Raw genomic sequence first — 20,466 nt, forward strand, 5'->3', positions numbered from 1 at the left:
CGCGCGACTTACGGGACGTGACGACTGCCTTATTTTGCACTGCTGTGCACGGTTGCGGGAATGTTCGCGGAATGTAATCCGCGGATAATGTTTACGGCTACAGAATCGCCCCTCGGCGTGCTTCAGCTGGGGATGAAACCGAAAGAACGGGGCCACGGGGAACGGTAAGGCTACGGGTTTCCGACAAATGATATGGCTTGTTATTCATTTTCGTCGAATTTCCACTGCGCTGAATGTGGCCCGGAACTCGTGAATGCGACCTAAACGGCCATGGCCGGTAACCTTTACGGGGCAATAAACTGAAACATGCATTCCAGAAGTTTGTATGGAAAACAAGAAAAATAAATAATTGTTTTTCTCATTTTTCAAAAAAACTATGGTACATAATGTGTTTATATTTTTATTCATCGCTGGATTTTGGCAGAATACTACAGTTCACACGAATAAGGGAGGTGTGACACGCAATTCGTATTCTGTTCACAACAGAGCCATAGTTGAGCAAATTTAAATTCGATACTCAATTGGGTTTTTCATAGGCTTGCGTTGTTTGTTCTCATTCCAGATATGCAAATATTCTTAAAATAGTAGAGCGTTTGACTACATTAAATTTATGATAACGTTTAAACAAAAGAATCACTGCATTTCAAAAGATTTTTTGTCATATTTTTATAAAGACCACGTCAAAAAATCAAAGACACATTGGCCATATTCCATAGCTTATAATGCTTCACAAATGGTATACTACTGATGCAACTGTTGATGCTGATTAATTTGGCTGATTCCTAGACTTTCGCCTGAATGATGAAACCTTGCTCGGTAATCGATATTTTTTCCCATTATCGGCTCGTTGGGCAAAACTAGGCATGAGGATCCGCCTGGAAGCCTCCACTTCGTTTGCAGTAAATTTAATCTTTCATTTTTTGTGACGGGCTTGTTCCTTTTTCGGTTCACACCACCATACCGTGATTCGGATTTTCCTGAATAAAGGGAAAAAAAACTTTCACGTACTCTGCATTGTGCGACCAAACGTCCCCTGTTACAAAGTCCTGCCAAAAGTTGGATGCGTTCGCTTTAAACGGTTGCCAAGTAATTGGTTGTCATTAAGGCCGTCGTTTTCCGCGCGATTGAAACTTGAAATGTTTGTTTCCGTAATGTGATTAAATTGGGGATCCTTGCTGCTCTGTGTGTGTGTGTGGGAAAGTGTGCGTACCCAGGGACCCCTATTGAGCAGAATGACGGCTGTCGTTAACCGGTTTTTCTTATAATCAAAAGACGATGAATTCTGCAGGAAATGTTTTCCCGCTTCGCACGTCCTTCATTCTGGCAAATCATTTTTATTTTGCTTCGCAATTTTCCGGCACTGCTTTTTCCATTTGCCAAGAAGCTGCTCTCGGCGTGCCTGCTTGCCGTTCAAGTGCGTCAACATTTGACATCATTTGTAACGTGGTGTCTATTGCTGGATACTGGTTTACTTGTTCAACGGAGGTAGCCAAATTTTGCTAGACAAAAATAAAGCGGAAACGTGTCCCAGCCATGACATCAAAGATAGGCTCGCCGTGGGCTCGTTGTCGCCGAAAACGATGTCAAGACGATCATTTTCAGTTAGCACACAGTGCTTTGAAGTTCGTCATTTTATTCCTTCATAAACAGCGCCAAAAGTAACATGAAGCTAACGTTATCGGGAAGCATAAATTCGGCTTCAGGTATCATATGGGCGTAGGCAGACGAGCATAATTGTGAGGGCCGGCTTCGCATTGAACACCGTGCATAACTCAATTAGGCCGTACATATCCGGTGCTGTACTGTAACGCTGCTTTTATGTGTGGACAAACTCCAAAAGTTTCCCGTCGGTTAAGTTTGAAAGGATGCAGTTGGTACATACAAAAGATACAATATGGAGGTCACTTAAACTGCTAATGATCTGGTGGCGGATACAAATGATTTAGTTCAGGAATCTCTGCCAATGAGAAAAGCATTGCATGTATCTTCCAACCTCTAAAGCAAGCCGAAACGTACACGGTAGGCAAACAAACAGGTTGGAAACAACAATATCGATAGCGTTGGCAATTCCAAACAAGGTTTCGAGTGGATCGGAAATTACATCAACGAAATTGCATTCTTGCTGTTACGGTCGTGCTTTAGCGACGACACACCCGAGCATAGGACCAAGGCCCCGACTTTCGCCTGTATGTATTGGAGTGTGAAGAAAACATTCCTCCGACGGAGAATGCTCCATCAGGAGAGTAATGGAATGCAACGAGTGAATTCGGATGCAGCATACGGCATCCGAAGGTGCAAACGGGAACCGTTTGCTTCGGATCTCATACCCTACTTGCACTTGCAAATCAGAAGTTTCATGGATGGCAAAACAAACGAATGACGAAATAAGCGTAACGCAGCTGACGAATTCATGCAATTCCACTAATGGCATCGCGAAGGAATATGGAAATTGCAAATTGTGCTTCGGTTCAACATGCTGAAGAATACAACATTCGAGTGCTGTTAGGATGTTAGAGAGAATGGATATTGTGAATTTAGTCAATTTCGTTTCAAATATATTTCGCAACCTAATTAATAGGAATGGAAATAAAGCGGTGCATTATTCATCCATCACAAACATTAGCATTATTTCTTTTATTATGGTGTAAACTTATCTGGTAGTAATAAAATAGCTTCTAATTCCGTGAGCTTAGAGAGGTGGGGTCGATTCTGTTTAACTGGACCATAGTATGTTGGGATAGTAATGTGATGTACGTTGTTGTTATTATCGTTTTACAGATTTTTAGCATTGAGTTTCGTTCGCCTCTGTTAGTGGCTTTATTGGACAGTTTTGATTTATTGGTTTGTTGATTTATAATTCAATTATAAGCTACTTTTTTGTTATAGCTACAAACCAATCCTTATCGATTGGTTTCTAGTTGTCACAAAAAAAGTAGCTTCCGCACAGAACGACAGACCAAACCACGGTATGATCTACGTACTCTAAAGTTGACACGATAATAAACATAAAATCGTATGCAGATAGCGTTTTTTCAATGCCAGATACCATGTCATTGGTAGAAAAAAAATCAAGCTTTCTATGTAGCTCATATTAAAACCTTTTTGATTGATTCGATACCTGTATCTAGCATAGAATTATCTTCTGCTTGTACATGGTACATTTAAATCCCGCCTATACCGAATCGTAATTGAAACGTGCACAGCGTTCGGGATGTAGGACCAACAAGTACACTTTTGCCGTGCTGAAAAACTTGAAAAAGATTACCATTTCATCTGGAGAAGGTAGGCCACCCATGCCGCCATCAAGAAATCGATACCTTCGAGGCAATTCGATATGCAAAGTAGCCTTGAATTGAGTTTTCGTCGCTTTTTAGCACGAACCAGGGACGGGCAAGACAGTGGAGAAGTGGTGCAGTGAGCCAAAGTGTATTGTATAAACTTAAAACGATTGGCAATTTTGATTCTGGTCAATCATAGTTAGCATAATTGAGCAACGGGGTAAATGAATCAGATGATGGTCCAAGACCAAAGCCTTCGCAAAATTGTTCTATGAAGTGCAAAAGAGAAGAAAGAGACAAAGATAGAGTAAGAGAGAGAGAAGTAAGAGAGGGTACAGAGCGAGAGCAACAGATGACAAGGTGAGAAAATGTTCGAAGCATTCCACAAATACTAATTAAACGATCACTTCAAAGCAGTCTTATTACCGGGTCAGGAGACCCGTTAAATGCCGATGCCATCGTGGGCGACATTTTTCGAGTTTCCCACCGGTATTAGCTGGCGTTTGTGCGTCCTCGGGGACAGCCATGCCAAGTTTTAATCAGATTTTAATGTCTTTTCCAACGGAATGCGTTTCCCAGATCAAAGCTGATTGTTCCCGGAGTGGAGTGGAGTGTTTCGGAAGGATGCTGAGACACCATCGGTTTGTGGATCCACCGTTTTTAAAACGGACTCAACCAATCGATTCCACCGACCGCTCGATGGGCAGCACGCCCGGCTGGATCTTAATTGCTGCCGCAAGCATGATGTCAACGGCAGGTCCCTTCATGTGCACAAAAACAGTCACAGCGCGGCGTTCGAAGCGTTCTGCGTTATCAAAGAACGAAACAACTTCATTAACACAACGCAACCAATCTAAGAAAAAAAAAGCCAAAAGCCAAAAAAGTTAAAGCTACCCAAGTCGCGGCTGGTTACAGTAGACGCTGGCCGCCGGCGAAACGATTTCGAGTATTACATAAATAGATCATTACGTGACGTCTTCCAAGCGGCTAGCAATAGTCACTTCCGGCCGAAGCTGTCGAGCGGCGAATTTCGTGGAGGCCACTTCGGGGCGACTAGAAGTTCGTTTTGATCGTATTAAAATGATTCAAGTTGGTGAAATACCTGTGCCGCCTCCGTCCCACAATCCCCCTTCGGTTACCCTTTCGGGTTTGTAATACTTTATGAAATCGGCTGAATGGCTCAAGGACTCCGGCGGCTCCTGACAGTCCCGGCCAGCGTGCGGTTTCCGTTTGTTTCGCTGCGAGCGTGGGCTCCGTGGCAATCGTTATGAGTTTCATTTTATTTCTTCCGGCGGGGCCAGTCAAAGTTTCCTGATACGCAGACGGCGGCGTCCTGCCTCAAACGGCGGGGCGGAAGTTTGGCTTAGGGCGACAAAGAGTGGATAAAAAAAGAAACGACTGGAAAGAAATAATTCACGTTCACGGAGTTCGGCCGATTCGTCATGCAGGACGCCGGAGGAATGTCCCGCGAACCGCCGCTCCCGGCAACTGCGGTGGACGCTAACATCCGGTCCGGGCCTTCCCGTTGACTTGGGGTTCCGTTTGACTTGTTTTGCCCGCCGGCCAGAGGTTGGCTGCGAATTGGCTGCGAACTGGCGGGCATACCGGTTCCTTGTTTGGCTTACCGGATTTTCAAAAGTTAGGTTTGAGATCTCGAGAGAGAGAGAGGGAGGGGAAAAAGAAGGCTGATCGCGGGACGTGGGCGTGTAGGACCTGAATATTTCGTTGTTGCGTTTGCTTAGTGCTCTGTTTTGATCCGTACTTTTCGGGCCACTTCGCGACCTTTGGTCTATATTTACGGTACCCAACTTTGGAACGCAGGACCCGGCATAGGGAGTGTCAGAATTAAATTACGTTTCTTTCAGGCGTTTGCCTCCGTTTATTTTTTCTTGATCTCCGCCATCACCGGATATCCGAGAACCGCTGTAGCCTTCAGTATCGTCTCATTGTATCGCCTCTGGAGAAAAAGGGTGTGGACGAGGGATACCTCCGACTTTAGCCTACGGCACGGTCAACTTGCGTAGGATATCAGGAGTTCCGGCGGCCGTAAGCCGTGCTGACAACGTTCATTCATTGCTGAACGGAGTAGCGTTTCCTAAACAAAGTCAAGCTTTTTCGTCCAATTTGTCTGCTCGTCCGTCAGGTCGCGCCGTGCGGAACTAGGATCTGGCAAAGCTTGGCCGATTAATTAGGCGATGGTTTCTTGTGCCTTAATTTCCGGTTCGTTGTAATTAGGTTCTCCGTCCGGTTTCAACTTTGGTTCCCACTTCAGCTAGTCCAACCCATCAGAAGAATGTCCGCGCTGATGACAGGAAACAATGATCTTACTACATTGCGCTTGCTACATATTAATTCCGCATAACTTCTTTCGCGCTGCTTACCATCTTTCGGAAGAAACAGTCTATCCCGCGTTACTTCCGATTCGTTTGATCGTGCACGCACCGTACTTCGGATGAAACGAATGGTCCCTTTCTTACAGCGTAAGAAAAAGGAATGCGTAAAGACTTGAAGCCTCGGTAACCAGCGCACGAAGCAAGAATTATTTAATTTTTCATGATGTTTGTTTTCGAAGCATTTAACGTTCAGCCGCGAAGATAAACGAATGTCGGGTGGCTTACCGGCGGCTTAGTCTCCTTATATCTCCTTATGTATTAGCTCTGCATGGGTTGGGCCAGACTGGCTGGGTCGCGCCAAATATATAGAGTTTCGAAGCGCCGAATTGAAGTTTCGTTTCCATTTCTCTCTCCCGGCAGTTCGGTAGCGTGTGGCTGCTGCTCCGGTTCGATTTACTACCGTATGTTTGTGAACGGAAATCGATACATTTTCTTGGCAATCCCTCAACCTCCAAGTGGCTTACGGGCTGCCGCACGCCGAGTACGCCGGCATGTTTGTCTTACTCCCGTATCGAGCTTGGTTAGAACAAATAATTTAATCATCTCCTCCGAGAGCAGCCGGCGGCGTGTGTGCCGCGCTGCAGTGAGTTATTAGGCACAGCGTCCATAAATCTCCATTATTGCCGACTCCGATGTTTCGATGTTAGTTTTCTAATCGTGATGTGATTTATTCGTTTCGCCCGTTGCAACTGACGCGTCGCTGGGAAAAGCCGCAAGTACAGCTGGGCCAAATCAGAGCATGCAAACGTGTATCGACGAGCCGGAATGTGGAACTTTTTGAAACATAAACAAATAAATCACTATTTCACATCGTCACCATCGTTGCCTTAATCACCGTCTTCCATATCGGTTAGATAGTCATTTGATATTTGTTTTACTGTTTAATTTACCTAACCCCCCGATGGACTGATGCTCTACTTAAATTTTGTAGCTGATGAAAATCAAAGCCAGACATGCAAATGCAATTTCGTAACTCTTAAGTGACGAAAGTGGACTTTTTCCAAAACCGATTCAGGTCAAGATGTCTACCGTTTTGGTGTCGATATTCGTTAGCACCTTGGTCAGGTATCCAGTGCATGGCTGGCTCTCCGCGGACGGACCAGGCGACTTTCCTCGACGTTTGTTGTACCACAGGTAATCGTAACATATTTATGCTGATTCGCTTAGAAATATTGACCCACTGCTCCGGGACTGCCGTGTACAAGCAAAGATGAAATAAATCCAAGCTGAAAAAAGGCTGTTGATAGCTGTTGGTTCGTGTCCTTGCCGTCGAGCTAGAATGGAAAGTCAAACAGAGCGGCCAGTCAACAGCAGTCAGAGCGAGAGCTAAATAAGATAGATTTAATATACGATCAGAGCATCTTTGGAGGTACCATGGCGTCGCTGCAAAGGTCCCCGAGTGCTAACGGTAAAAGAGTGGGGAGACGACGGTTTTACATTGACACATAAATCAAGTAGAACAATGTAACGAATCATGCCCCAGCAGGTTCGGGCGAGGACCGCCGGATTAGCCGACTATTTGGCAGGCTACCCAGGTGGACTGGGTGGGGCTTGGGTTTCGACAAATTGGCCAATAGGGTGCCATAATCCAGCATAATCAGCATCACGCCGAGTAAAAAACTGTACAACTAGGCGGCAGGGATCAGCAGGTACATTGCTGACTTCGTGAATGATCTGTGGACACTAAGTTTGGTGATAAATACTGGAATTAACTTGTAGCTCATATTGTCTGAAGCTTCAGGTTGTTTCGGAAGAATTAAAATTGGTTGTGGTAAATTTTACAAATTAATTAAGTATTCTGAAATCGACAAAAACCTCATTGCCAGGCAGTGACAGGGTACAGAGTTTAAAGTACAATAAAGCAGTATATTTATTTGTTTGTATATACAATTAAAATGGTCGCACGGTCGAATGCACAGCACGAGCATTCCCGTTCCGTGCCAGGATTGGTGTGTTAGCATGCCAGCGTTTCCGATGCGTTTTGCCTCGGGGGAATAAATCCCCATCCCAAGTGCCTGTTGGCTAGCTGTCAAGAATAACTAATTTGCGTGCTAGAGGTAGCCTTTTTCCACTGAAAAGCTTGTGGCTGACGGCAAACCCCGTCCATTTGGCGGGGGCCTGATGGTGTGGCCAAGATAACGGTTTTACCGTTCGGTCAAACATTTTGTTTTTGCTTGCAAACCATGTGGCCACGTGCGGCGGCGGTGTACCGAGGCGCGTGTGCAACTATAGAGAAGTTCGCTCATTACGATGCGAGAATATGCTCGATCCGAGTCGCTGAGTGGCTCCGACATGGTTGAGATGTGGTGCGAAATTAATGAAAATGCCGTCGGCCCAAGATGGTTGGACCAAATTGGACTCACTCACCGCCGTACGCGGTGCGAGGTGAATGTTTTGCATACATGGTTTCCAGAGAGTGGAGTTTTTATCAGTTACTAGGCGGCGGTGTCCCCTTGCTGGACGTGGTAGAAAATTTACAAGTATTTTTCTGTGCTCACGTACGAACATTCCGATGAAAGGGCCCCGACAGCGACGCTCCGACAAAGACCTCTTACTTTAATTAAAATCGACGGTGCAAGGCGCAGAGAAAACTTTGTTCAAACACTTATTGCCACGCTTAGCGCCGGGATTTGCGCCGGGCTCATAACTTATGTAGGCTGCCTTTTGGGTTGCGCCTACGGTTCCGTCACCGTTCTTCATCACGTTGAGCGGCTTGTAAGCGTAACTTTTATATCGCACATCGGAACTCGGCGGCAGGCGTTTGAAAGGTTGAGGTGATGCTTCACGCTCAAAGCATGTCGTTCATCATACCGCTTCAAACTGGAAAAAGCGTGGCCACGGGCAAAAAAGGCGGCAGCTAATTTCATACAGAACTCGCAGAGGCAGAGGCACTTTATCGAGCGCCACAAACACTCCGAGCATGCAGACCGAGAATGGGAATGTGGTGTAATTCATCAACGTAAACGTGAAAGTGATTGTCTAATTATATGATAACGATGGTCCGAGTGGCGCCGGCGAATGCCGCAACATATTGCCGGTGGAAGATTTGCCCCAATAAATATGCGGCCTGATCGCCAATTACTGTGCGATGTACGACGGAGCTTAAGTTATGATAAGCAGCCATGGCATAATTTCCTCGGCTAAAGCATATTCGCATATTCAGCAACATAGTCTTTCCTCGTAGGAAAGCTGCTGGTAAGTGTAATTTGTGCGTGAATCATCCGCAGGGCCATGCAGCATACGCGCATAAGGGTCGAGGGCGTCGAGCATATTGCCGAACCACTTTTCGATTTCAACATCCACCAACCACGCGCCATCTAATGGCGGGACCAGTCACGAGGCTAGGACTGGGTACGTTTTGCTCTTCGCTCTTCTCGCGCTTGTCAGGGAACGCGCAGAACGTTGATTTATGAAGTGACACTCTGCCGACGGCGGATTTTGAAGAAAAGTTTTGAAGAAAGCGCTGGGGCTCCATTTTTTCTTTAGCATCGTATTCGAAATGTTTCAACCATATAACGACACCGATGTCGCAAAGAAGGGCGCCAATGGCAAAGCATTTTGCAAACTCATCCAGATCCAGAGCGGAAGATGCTTTTCTTTTTCGTGTCGCATTATTAATGGCAGCGGCACGCCACACAAAAGTGCCTTGCCGGGTGACCAACTTTTCACTTCATTCATCTTAGCGAAGAAGCAAAGTTTGTGCATTCTTTCTCGTGCGTTCTGCTCGGTATGCTTGGTGAATGTTTCCACCGTGGATAACCTGTGGAGCGCGAACGGTTCCGACCTGATTTGCGGGAACGTGTCGTCCTGGTCCTCCCCGGGGGCAGTGGGTGTAAAGTAAACAACATCATCAATTTGTCATCAATCATTGCACGAAAGGTGAAAGTTTGATGGAATACGCATCAAAGGACGAGAAATGAAACGACAAAAAATCGAAGTATCTGATGAGGTTAATTGATTTGGTTCATCGGTCCTATCGATGCTATCGGATGGTGAATGATGGATGATATCGCAGCAAAAGATCATGCGTTAGCGTTTTAAAATCTGATTGTTGTGATCTGCACCTTGCAGACAGTTTTCTTCGCAGTATTAGTCAAATCTGAGTACTCAAAACATGTAACTTCTAAATGTTACTACCTTTCGAACGACAGTCTCAGAGGCGATTGCAGCTACAGTCGTCCGTCCTTGTGCTCTGCGTCTTTCCAAATGGCATCCTGATAGTTTGTACAGCGAATGGGGTCTACAAATGAATGAATCTAGAACAAGCGACCTAATTAGTATACCTGCTACTTTCAATGGAAAAATCGTTAATATTTCCCTTTTTTTCTCCCTCAAACGCCAGAAGAAAGGAACCTCATCGGGCAAATATGAAAGACGGAACCAGTGCCAGTGGCACCGGGCTCCGGTTGCATGGAAAATCGACACGGAGAAAGTAAACAGGCGGCGATTGGAAGAGAAAGTTCCATTCGCTACCACAGAAAGGGACGGTACTTCCGACGAACGCGCGGTACAAAAGTTTTTTTCATCCTGGCGCCCGTGTTTTACATTTGTTGCTTGACAGTGTTTTGCTTTTCGCCAGCACGCTTCATCCTTGGGGCGAATAGATTGTAGCCTTACCCGGCGCCACCACCGATGGATCATGCCGCTGATGGTTCGCCATTTTTCCACGGGCTCCTTCTATCGACACGTTGCGGCTACGGGCGGCAGGCACAGGGTTTCGGGCCTGGCAGTGGCAGCATTGATTGGGAAATTGCGGGTGTGGCTCGGCAGGGCTGGACGTGCCGGACGTGGATCCTGGGTGTGGTTGGTGCCATTACAAACTGCACGTACGGATCCACCAGAGGTCATCGATGAGGTGGCAGAATGTGTGGCACGGCCCGCTTTTCTACACTCGAGCACCGAGCACCGGGGGGAGTGAAATGAGGTCAACGAGACCTGCACTGGCTCGCGTTCGAAGAGGCAAACCTCGGATCCTATCGTCCTTTCCACGAACGAAGATAACAAAACCACACGAAAACAACCGGACGGGACGGGACGGTCTGGAGGGAAAAGTGTTGGAAAACCAGAAACAGTTTCGCTCGTGATAGCATTAATCCGAACATTAGTTACTCCATCAGTCATTCGAGGGTCGTCTCCAGCAACCCTCCAAGCGACGGGATGCGCCCGTCTTGGAGGGTTCCCTTTTTTTCGCCACGTGGCCCGGCCCCTGGCGGACCCTTTGCGATGGGGCGTTTAATAAATAATATGTTTACGCGCGTCCAGGAGTAAGATTAACGGAGTTTTCCCGAAAATCGGATAACGGGAAATCGAATAGAAAATATTAATATATAAGTTGCGTTGTGGCGAAACCGAAGGGAACTCTCGGTTTATTAATGATCCCGCTCCGCTGGTTACGGATACTCCACGCGCAACTCATTTTCCACATTAAACGAAACATGAAAATGCCACAAGCCACAGACTAAAAAAAATCGTTGAAAGCAGCTGAAGTTAATTCATGTGGCAAGCTTGGGTCGGTGCTTGGTGCGCCCGATACCATCGCGATTTTCAGGAACCGCTACCACGTTTCATTTGCGTTGGTTGACCGTGATGGGCGCGATTGGCCGTGTTCGTGTCCTTGCGTAGTGCCGCCGGGGATTAAAATTTAAATATTAACGTAATGTTCAGCGAAATAATTTCCGGTCCAAAGGTTGAAAGGATCGGCGGAACGACGGAACGGACAGCTTTACTTGGGTGAGTTGGATACGTGGGTTCGTCGATACATAACGAAGATTTATGATATCTTTAGGTAAACAATAAAATGGAACTCACGCCCCGTTTGATAAGGTGGACGAAAGGGGTCGATCAGATTTTAAGGCAAGCAAAGGACGGTGAAGCCTTGGTGATTAATACTTAAAATTAGTAAAACAGGAAAGCTTTGTTGAAAATGCCTCACAAGCTTCTAATCGGTTATTGTGAGTTACCTACGGGGTAAACAAAGTTATTGATCGTTCGTCGTTGTCACCGGCTCTGACTTATTTACACTTTGGGTGTGGCATTTAATGTGTAATGAGCCAACGAGCATTGCCGGAACTTGTTTTTCGAACATTTTCAGTACACCATCTTCAGTGTTTAATCCGTTAAGCGTCTGACAAGGGATTTGGTTTCTGAATGATTGCTTCCAAATGACAACAAACATGCCGTTGAGCCATTGTCACACATTGGGTTCAAAACTGTGTGCCGTCGTCGTACATTAGCGTAACCTTTTATCCTTCGCACGCACGCTTCGGATGTCGAGTGCAGAAATTTGCTTTTTTCACCCGCGTTGGGTTCACAGGATTTCGATTTGGTGGCACACCGACCAAATCCGGCTTGACGCTCGGTTTGCTAAGTGGTACACATCAAAACATCAAAGCCAAAGCCGTGTATCCGGGAGCATTCCGGTGAGTGCTGGAAACATCTGTTGCGGCGTTTGACAGTTTGTTCATTATTTCATTTCAATCGCCTGGCCCAACAAACATCCTGCCATGAACTTTTTATCCTCTTTTCATATTTCACTGCAAACAGATGGAGTTTGGTGGGCGCTTAACGGTTTTGTTTTCTCTGCCTGTTTTTGCTCTATGTTGGCACACAGCGCCGCCGTTTTGTTCCTTAGGAACATCCGATAAACACGAGGTTGCCAAGGAATCCGTCGGATTTTCGGTCTCGCCCGCGTTAATCAACAACTGCATGGTTTGCAGTGGCGTTTTCGTGAGAAATGAGGTTCTGAATTGTACACTTAGAGTGATGAATCGTTGTGGATTGGAGCAGCTTTGCCCGGGTGGATTTCCGGAGAACGCAACTCCTTCTTGTAACCACGACCTACCGGCGGCGCTTTCGGAGAACTCATTAATCTTTCATTAACAACCACCGACCGAGCACCGATGGAGCATTATGACGAAGGGTTTATTATCCATTTTAATTTCATTATTTGAAACAGCGCTGTGATTGTAAATTTTATGTGTCGCTAACATTGAACTACACAAAACGGCAAAGCAAAAGAGAAAGTATTGAGCTTTTAGTTTGACCATACAAGCGACAGTTGGCGCGACAGAATTTGAAGTTATTGAAATAAGTCTTAAGTGGGCTGAAAAATATCAAAGTAGTAAGTAATATCTTGTAAAAATATCGAAAGAACGTGTTGACTTTGTATTGCATGAGCATTTGACTATGAAAAAGTTTTGTTTATGTAGGGCGTTGACAAAAACGTGTTGATGATTCTGAGCAGTGTTTGTTGGGGTTTAAACATTCCAAACCGGAATTTTTGTATCGATATGCGCCAATGGATGAAACATTGATCCATCACTTCACTCCGGAATTAAAACGATCGTCATCTGAGTGGACTGGAGCAATTGGGGGCCTCGGTAAAAGCGCCCGAAAGGATATCTATCGACTCGAAAGGTCTATAGCCTTGTTGTACGGGTGGTTTATGGATGTGCGTGAAATACCATCAACAGTGAATATTTTATACAAAGTTTTATTGGAAGGTTTGAAGACCAAAATTGCAAAGAAACGACCCACATCAACCGTATTCGCCAGATTTGGCCTCCAGCAACTACTGACTGTTCGCAGACGTAATAAAAATGCTTAGAATCACCGCTAAGAATTTTCGCCCGAATGAAGAGGTTATCGCAGAAACTGAGGCCTACTTTTGAGGCAAAGAATAAATCTTCCCAGGAAAGTGGTATTGAAATGTTAAAGCGGCGCTGGAATGATTGTGTCTGGCTGTTGATAGAGATTACTTTCATGAATAATTCTCTAAGTTAAGGTAAAAAAAAGTTTTGAAAACAATAGCTGGATGTTACAAATAATAAAAATAAACTGAAAGTATAAAAGTGCAAGAAGCAGCATAAAATTGTTTCGCTTCCAATACTTGTAGTGCAGTTAGCTCTCCGATTGCTCTCATTTTTCGACAAGAGCTTTAGATGGAATAAAATCCCACCCATGCCTGAGGCCGGGACCAGCCACACATATTTGTTATCGCCCCCAATGAGTGTGTGCCCCATTTGTGCGCCATTTTCTTTGCGGTCATAAAATGCGTAATATCACTGCGGAGTGAAATGGCCGTAAAGCCACACGAAACAAATCCTGAAAACGCATTTTGTAACGCATTTTGCATGATTTACGGCTTTCCTCGTTCCATACGGTGACCATAAATAAAGTCCAACAAAATCGGCTGCAGCCCAATATCTCGCAGTGGGTGAAGCTCTTGGCACACCCAACCGCCCTTTGGGGGCGGAGGTTCCGGCTCGTCGCCAGCATCTTTAAGACCCGATAATCGGTGAAAGCCAGCCACTGGAAGGGTGGGTAAATCCGAAAACAATCGTTCCCCCACCACCCAAGCAGTTCGCCGAAAATGAAAACAGGATTTGGAAGCGTCCGGATAATCCGGCTCCGCCGAAGTGAGCGCGCAGCCCGTCCCATATGGTTGGAATGTTTGCAGTTGGTCGTGCGTGCGAGTTGAGTTGTCAACATTCCGATCCGAGCCAGAGGGAGCGTGTCCTGATTTGAATGTTCGCTTGCAATCCTTCGGTCGACCCTTCTGCGGGCTAGCTCCAGCAGGGCACTCCTTCGAACTCCGCGATACACACACACACACACACACACGATTCCATCAACCCGTGACGGGATGCCGTGGAAATGTGTACGCCGTTTGGAGGGATCCGAGTTTTTTTTGTTTCTTTCGTTGGCTTAGCGTGTTACGTGCCATCTTTAATCGGAAAAGTATCTTACGTCGCGGGTGTGGGTCGGACATAAAAATATCCTCCAGTTCAATCCTGGCGGCCGACGATTCGATCGAAACCTTTCACTGGCTCGCGCGGGCGGACTTTGATTTGGAGTGGACGTGGAACTGTTGACATTCGGTTTTTGGAGATCCGCAAAAATTCTTGCGTCGCCTTCGATCTCGGCAACACGGTGCAGCGATGCGGAAACGTTTGGCCGAGCGAGCTTTTAACAGCCTGCCTTTTTCGGCTGGGTGCCGCCTGCACACGCACCGACGCAACAGTGTGGACCAGCGGAGCACCGGAAGTCCGGTCCGGTTCGGTACGGACGGAACGACCGAAAGTAGCCCACGGCAAAGAACGTGGGCGGCGCATCAAAATCTTGCATCCGTTTTATGTTTTTTGGGCGCCCAGCCAAGCTCCCAACCGGTCACCGCTTCCCCGGCTTGGCTCGCATGAGTGCCCCATTCTCGCCGGGTGAGACCGAGCGGAAATTTCATTTTCTTCCGATCGTCCGCGCCACGCTCGAACACAATTCTATCGACATTGATCCACGGCGCGCTGGTGGCACGCCAGCTTAGCGCGCTCCTGAGCCGGTGTGAAGGCGCGCCCGCGGATTGTTTTCGGTCCCCCGGTTGGATCCGTTTCGCCGCGGCCTCGGGTGGAAAGATTAACTTTCCATTTTAGCATGCCGTGGCCGGCGCCTTCAACGCCGCCGCCGAAGGGTGTGTTTGTGTACCGAAGCTGTTAATTTTGACAGCTACGATTCAACGCTAAGGTTCGCCACTTCGGCCATGACGCCACCCAAGGGCTGGCTTTTTTCGGTGAACCTTCCGCGACCCGAAGTAGCGAAAACAAACAACCCGCAAAATGGCGGGCGGGGGGAGGGGTGGCAGCTGCTGGGGGAAATGGTGGTAGTGCTACGACGGGCCGTTCCGTCGGGCGTAATGTTTGCTTTGGTCTTCATAACTGTCAAGCGAATAAAACGCCCGGCAGGCGGCGGCACCAGGAACGTCAACACGGGGGCGCGAAGATGGCCGACTGGCAAATGGCGGCGCTGCCAATGGAGCGTTTGATTGGCGGCAGGAGACCCCAGCGGCGGCCGATGGCGAGCTGGCCGAAGTTTTGTGCGCGATGATGGAGTGCTGGGGAATCAATTTGCTCGCCGGACGGGCAGCATAATGATGATTTTCCCGTCGCCTGGCCCGTGTCCCGCGCAGCGTGGCACGATTTGTGTCCGTCACCGTGCACCGTCACCAGCGAACGCAGCGAACCGCGTCTTCCAGACGCCGGACACCAGAAACGTGACTCCGGCACGCCGTCGCTACCGGTGACGGTGGCACTGTAAAGCGCACCCAGCCAGGACGTGCCCCGTCGCCAGCGTCGCCTGACGAACCGTGACGGCAAGATAATCGTAAATTCATCATCGTTTGCCTCGTCGGTAGAAAAGTGGAACGTCTTCATCGTTTATAACTGTCGACTCTGTGCTGGCGACCGTTCGCTAAAGGCGCCCCGGGACGAACGGAGGGGAGCTGCCCGTACTTGTATCACAAGAAAATGAACTAATAGTGCCGGCCATCAAGGGCCGGCAGGCGGGACGAAACGTGTTGCTGCGAGATCGAATCCGTTTCCGTTGCACCGTTGTGACTTTCGGCCGAGATTGTTGGTCTCTCCGGCCGGACGGTGCGCCCCGGTGCAAAATGTAGAAAATTGCGCCACGTCAAGAATTGTCCTCCCTGCCCTGGGTCCCTGGAGATCCTTTGCTTCATTTTTTCTGCTTCCGGTGCTTCTTGCGTCTGGATGGCCGCATGTTCTGAACGAATGGGAAAACAAAAACAGGACGATAAATCTTGTATCGATTTGGTTGCTATTAAACTGGAACCGTCAGGGTTTCCATAACTTGTCGGCCGTCTGTCTAGAAACCCAATCTGGCACGATTCAAAAAATGTATATGTGGGTGTGTGGGTGAGCAGGACATGTTTCCGACCTCAACATGAAGCCCTAGTAATGGAAAGTTAGTGGATTCGGCTGCCAATCTTCTGATGGTTTAGACGCGCAACTTTTGTGTAACAACCGTTTGAGTGAGTTAATGTCAGTGCTTTGGTGGAAATTGACAAAATCGAGTATCGAGGTGTCACTGAATATTTGTTTTACAATATTTGTTTGTTTTTTTGTTAAAACTGCAACAACCGGCGAAAACATCGCCAAAGTTCACCAAATGGTGCTAGACGACCAACGAGTGAAGTGGGCCGGTGAATCACCACCGAAATTAGCAGAAGTTGTGAACATGATAAAACAACGTCTTTGTCACATTTAAAACCAACATTTATACATGTAAATGTGGACCTAGCGTTGTCTGTTGCTTGGTTATCCGCCTTATTCAACAGCCCTAAGCGGGGTTAAATTCTTGCCCTAAGCGGGGTTTCTTTTATTCCGTTATCTGATAATTTCGCTCGAAGGACAGAGATTTTCGCCAAATGAAGAGGCAACAATTATTTTAAGGATAATAAAGGAAAGTATAAATAAAATTAAAGATAAAAGTTGAAAAGAAATCCATAGAAATTCCTTCAAGAACAGGTTTACATGCGTACCGATATTGTGAAAAGTTTGAGAATTCAAGTCCGAAGGTTTGAAAACCGAGTCCATTGTGCGAAGATAAGTGCCTACACACAATGAACAGCTGCCAATGTACGCATAGCGCCGAAGAAAGGAAGGAAGGAGTTTTTTCCCAACAGTCGCAGCTTTGTACGGCACAAAATAAATGGCCACGGACCGTTTTCCAGTGGACTAAAAGGCCATCAGCTAGCGTCACGTAAGCCCGGTGGTTTTGCTAACAAATTGTACGTTATGTAAATTAAATGGCGTTCATTAAACAGTCTAAACAATTTCGCAGGAACTTTGCGCCGGGCGCGGGGGTTAGGTGACGGTCACGCACTCCCGATTACGGTGTTTACAGGCTCCGGTGGCAACCATTCCCTGTAGCCGGTGGCCGTTTCTTTCTGCACTCCCGGGCCCGCCTGCTATTAAATGCACCCGATTAACTTGCATCGAGCAGCGGGATGGCCCGGCGGGATGGTGTCCTACATGCACCGGTGCTCTCTCGAACTGCCACGTGGGGAGCCGGGAGCGCCAACACATGTCGTTTTCGGTGCCGGAAGACCGAGACGTGGCATGGTGTACCGGTGGTGTACCGAATCAATGTTGCCGCCGGGTTTTTTGGGCCAGGAGTGTGGCTGAGTTGGTGGGCAAAGAATTTAATTATATTCAGTCCCCTGTCCCGCCCGGCAAATCTACTCCCGGGCGTAGGTCACGGTTACTCCGGTAGCAACAGTTTCCACCGAGTGGTTCAGTAACGTGACACGAGGTTGTCACCATATGTTGCGAGCTTGGAATACTTGCTGGTGTGAACGCGCAACATTCCAGGTGATCTCAACGCGATGCGATGCCGAATTGGGAGAGCGAGACCAAGGAGGAGACTCGAGCACTGCAGGACGGTATTTTTTGTTTCCTTCCTGAATTACACGATTAATTTGCACATTTGTGAGGCAAATGGTGCACAAAAGAAGCCGGAAATGAGCTGAGCAAGTTCGACTTGTGCGCAGTGAAACCCGCATATGCAGAGGGACTCTTTCTGATGGAATTACCAAACACTTTTTCTCACAAAGGTGAATTTTAGTAATTGAATGCGCTGAGCGTGAAATGGGAGATTAGAACGATTGAAATCCGTTCGGAAATAAATGTTTTGAAGTGACTCTTGTGTTTTGCAATTACAATGCTCCCACCGAGCTCATTTCGATCAAGCAAACAACATCAACAGCGGTGTCGAAACATGAGCGCTTCGCTTCAGATGGCTCAGAAATTTACTACATTATGGGTGTTTCTTATGTTACCTTTGAATACTACTAATCACAGGTCCTTTATGGTTTAACAATAGGGTTATTGCCGTATGGCTAAAATTAGGTTCCGATACATCACAATAACGGCCCGTCATTGTTTTCCTCGCCGGGCCACGGCGAAATGTTTCGAGCTTCAATTCATTGTTAGCGATCACCACATTTGGGTCACAGAAAATTACATGCAAAGCTGTACTGTTTGTTTTGCATTAAATCTACAAATTGAGCAGCGCTCCCCTGTTTGCATTCCGTGCGAGGATGTATGGTACGCATCATCCTCACCGTGAACGACTTCATCTCGGCGGCCACAGGCGAACCACGCCTGGTCTGGTGGGGCAAAGGATGCGGCGCCGGCAACCACAACGAGGCCGACAACCACACCGCAGGTGGTGTATGTTCCGGTGCATAATTGCCGTTTGCGCTTGGCGCACACTGACACGGCACTGTTTACACTTCGTTGTATTTTAGCACAAAGTGCCAGGACCTCGGGGGATGCCCTTGATCCGCACGGTTGCAGGGGGTGCATATCTTCCCGAAATGCATTCCGTCCGTTTAATAAACATTTTTGTTTCGGTGGACCAAAAATGTGATCCACGGCGTTTGGCTACACCTGCGTTACCTCAAGCAAAGTGTGGGCCACAATGGCTGTGAAGTGTTTTCGCGAGATAATTGAAACGTGATCTGTATTGTCTCTAATGGAGCCCGTTTATTATCTAACTTAATAAAAACCAAACAAATGCCCATCATACATGCGAAGTGCGTTCCTGATTAATATTTCGTTTGTAAAACTCGGCTCACCACCATTGTAGAGAGGCGGACTAATTAAAATGCCAAGCACCGACCGCTTGGGAATAGATATTTGCATGACAATGGGGCCACGGCTTGAAGCTAGCTCAAAGCACCTGGTATGATGGACTGTGTGCAGTAAATATTCGGGTTTACGACGCGGAACAAAAAAAACGGAAATATATTTCCTTTTAATGTAATTGATGTTGAGCGTACAATCGGGTTTCCCTTTGTGCGAATATAATTGCATTTCATAATTGAACCAGAAAAACCTTGGAAACCGTTCCCCCGTTCGATGGATTGGGTTCAACTACTTTACTGTTTTATATGCTCACTTATTGACAGGTCATCAGTAATTCATTATTGTTTCAATGGAACTATAAAAAAATGTTTGAATGATTGAAGTACTTCCTAGGAAGTTATATACAGCGACATTAACCACAATCAACACTCCAATACAATACATAATGTATTCGAAAGCGTGGTCATGAAAACGCCCCCGGCGACAACATAAATACTAACGAAGACAGTAAAGGCCCATTCAGCAATAAAGGATCCGAGACTACATGCCGCTGGAAGGTGCTGCGTCTGTGCGAACCCATTATTTAGCCCGTTCGATCTCCGATGGATGCGTTTAATGAAAACACCAACTTTATGATCTCTGCTATCGATAGACTGGCACGGGACTACGCCAGCCGTCAATAGGCCCAGGCGCCACTCCCAAAATGGTCCCAGTAGCAAGCTTAAAATTGATGCTCCCAGTGGCGTTTTCGCATCAATATCCTGTACCAATATTAATCTTTCCAATCAGCGTCCAGTTTGGATGGCTCTCAGCCCGCGATTGAACCTGGTCATGATCCCCTCTTGTCGCCACATTAAAACTCTATCCATCGTTTCGGTTGGATCGTTACTACACGGACTTCGACCGGTAGCCACAGCCGGCCGGATATCGGCGATATCGTCTCGAGGCAATAAAATTATAAATTACGGCACTTTATTTCTTCTCTCATCCCAATTGTCCGGTCCCGGGCAGGATCCTACCGCTTTGGCTGAGACGCTGCTACTTTGTTTCATCTCGTAGCACTTCTTTCTCGGCGCACGAGAAATGCTTTCTTGCCGACGGGGCCGAAGAACGGTTTGTTTGTTTTTGTTAGTCTAGCTGAGAGCTAAACTTGTGCCACGCCAGCAAGAAAAGTAAAAGCTTTGAGCGTGCGGTATGATGCAAACTAAAGCACGGGACTTTGAAAGCTGGTGCTACCGTTCGGGGGAAGGACATTTTTGCACCGAACGTGGCTGGCTGAGTAATTCGGCCGATTCGAATGTTAGGCACGTCCTGGGTTTATGACGAAAAACGGAAAGGCGGTACGAAGCGGACGAT

General features: G+C 47.0%; 1 protein-coding gene across 1 annotated transcript in view; it reads left to right on the forward strand.

The window, feature by feature from the left end:
- The window catches only part of LOC128271623 (allatostatin-A receptor-like), a 47,852-nt gene that overhangs the window by 1,213 nt on the left and 26,173 nt on the right, over positions 1-20,466 (forward strand). The gene's annotated exons all lie outside the window — the stretch shown is intronic.

Source organism: Anopheles cruzii, chromosome 3 (assembly GCF_943734635.1).
Source record: "Anopheles cruzii chromosome 3, idAnoCruzAS_RS32_06, whole genome shotgun sequence".
In the NCBI taxonomy this organism is placed as follows: domain Eukaryota; kingdom Metazoa; phylum Arthropoda; class Insecta; order Diptera; family Culicidae; genus Anopheles; species Anopheles cruzii.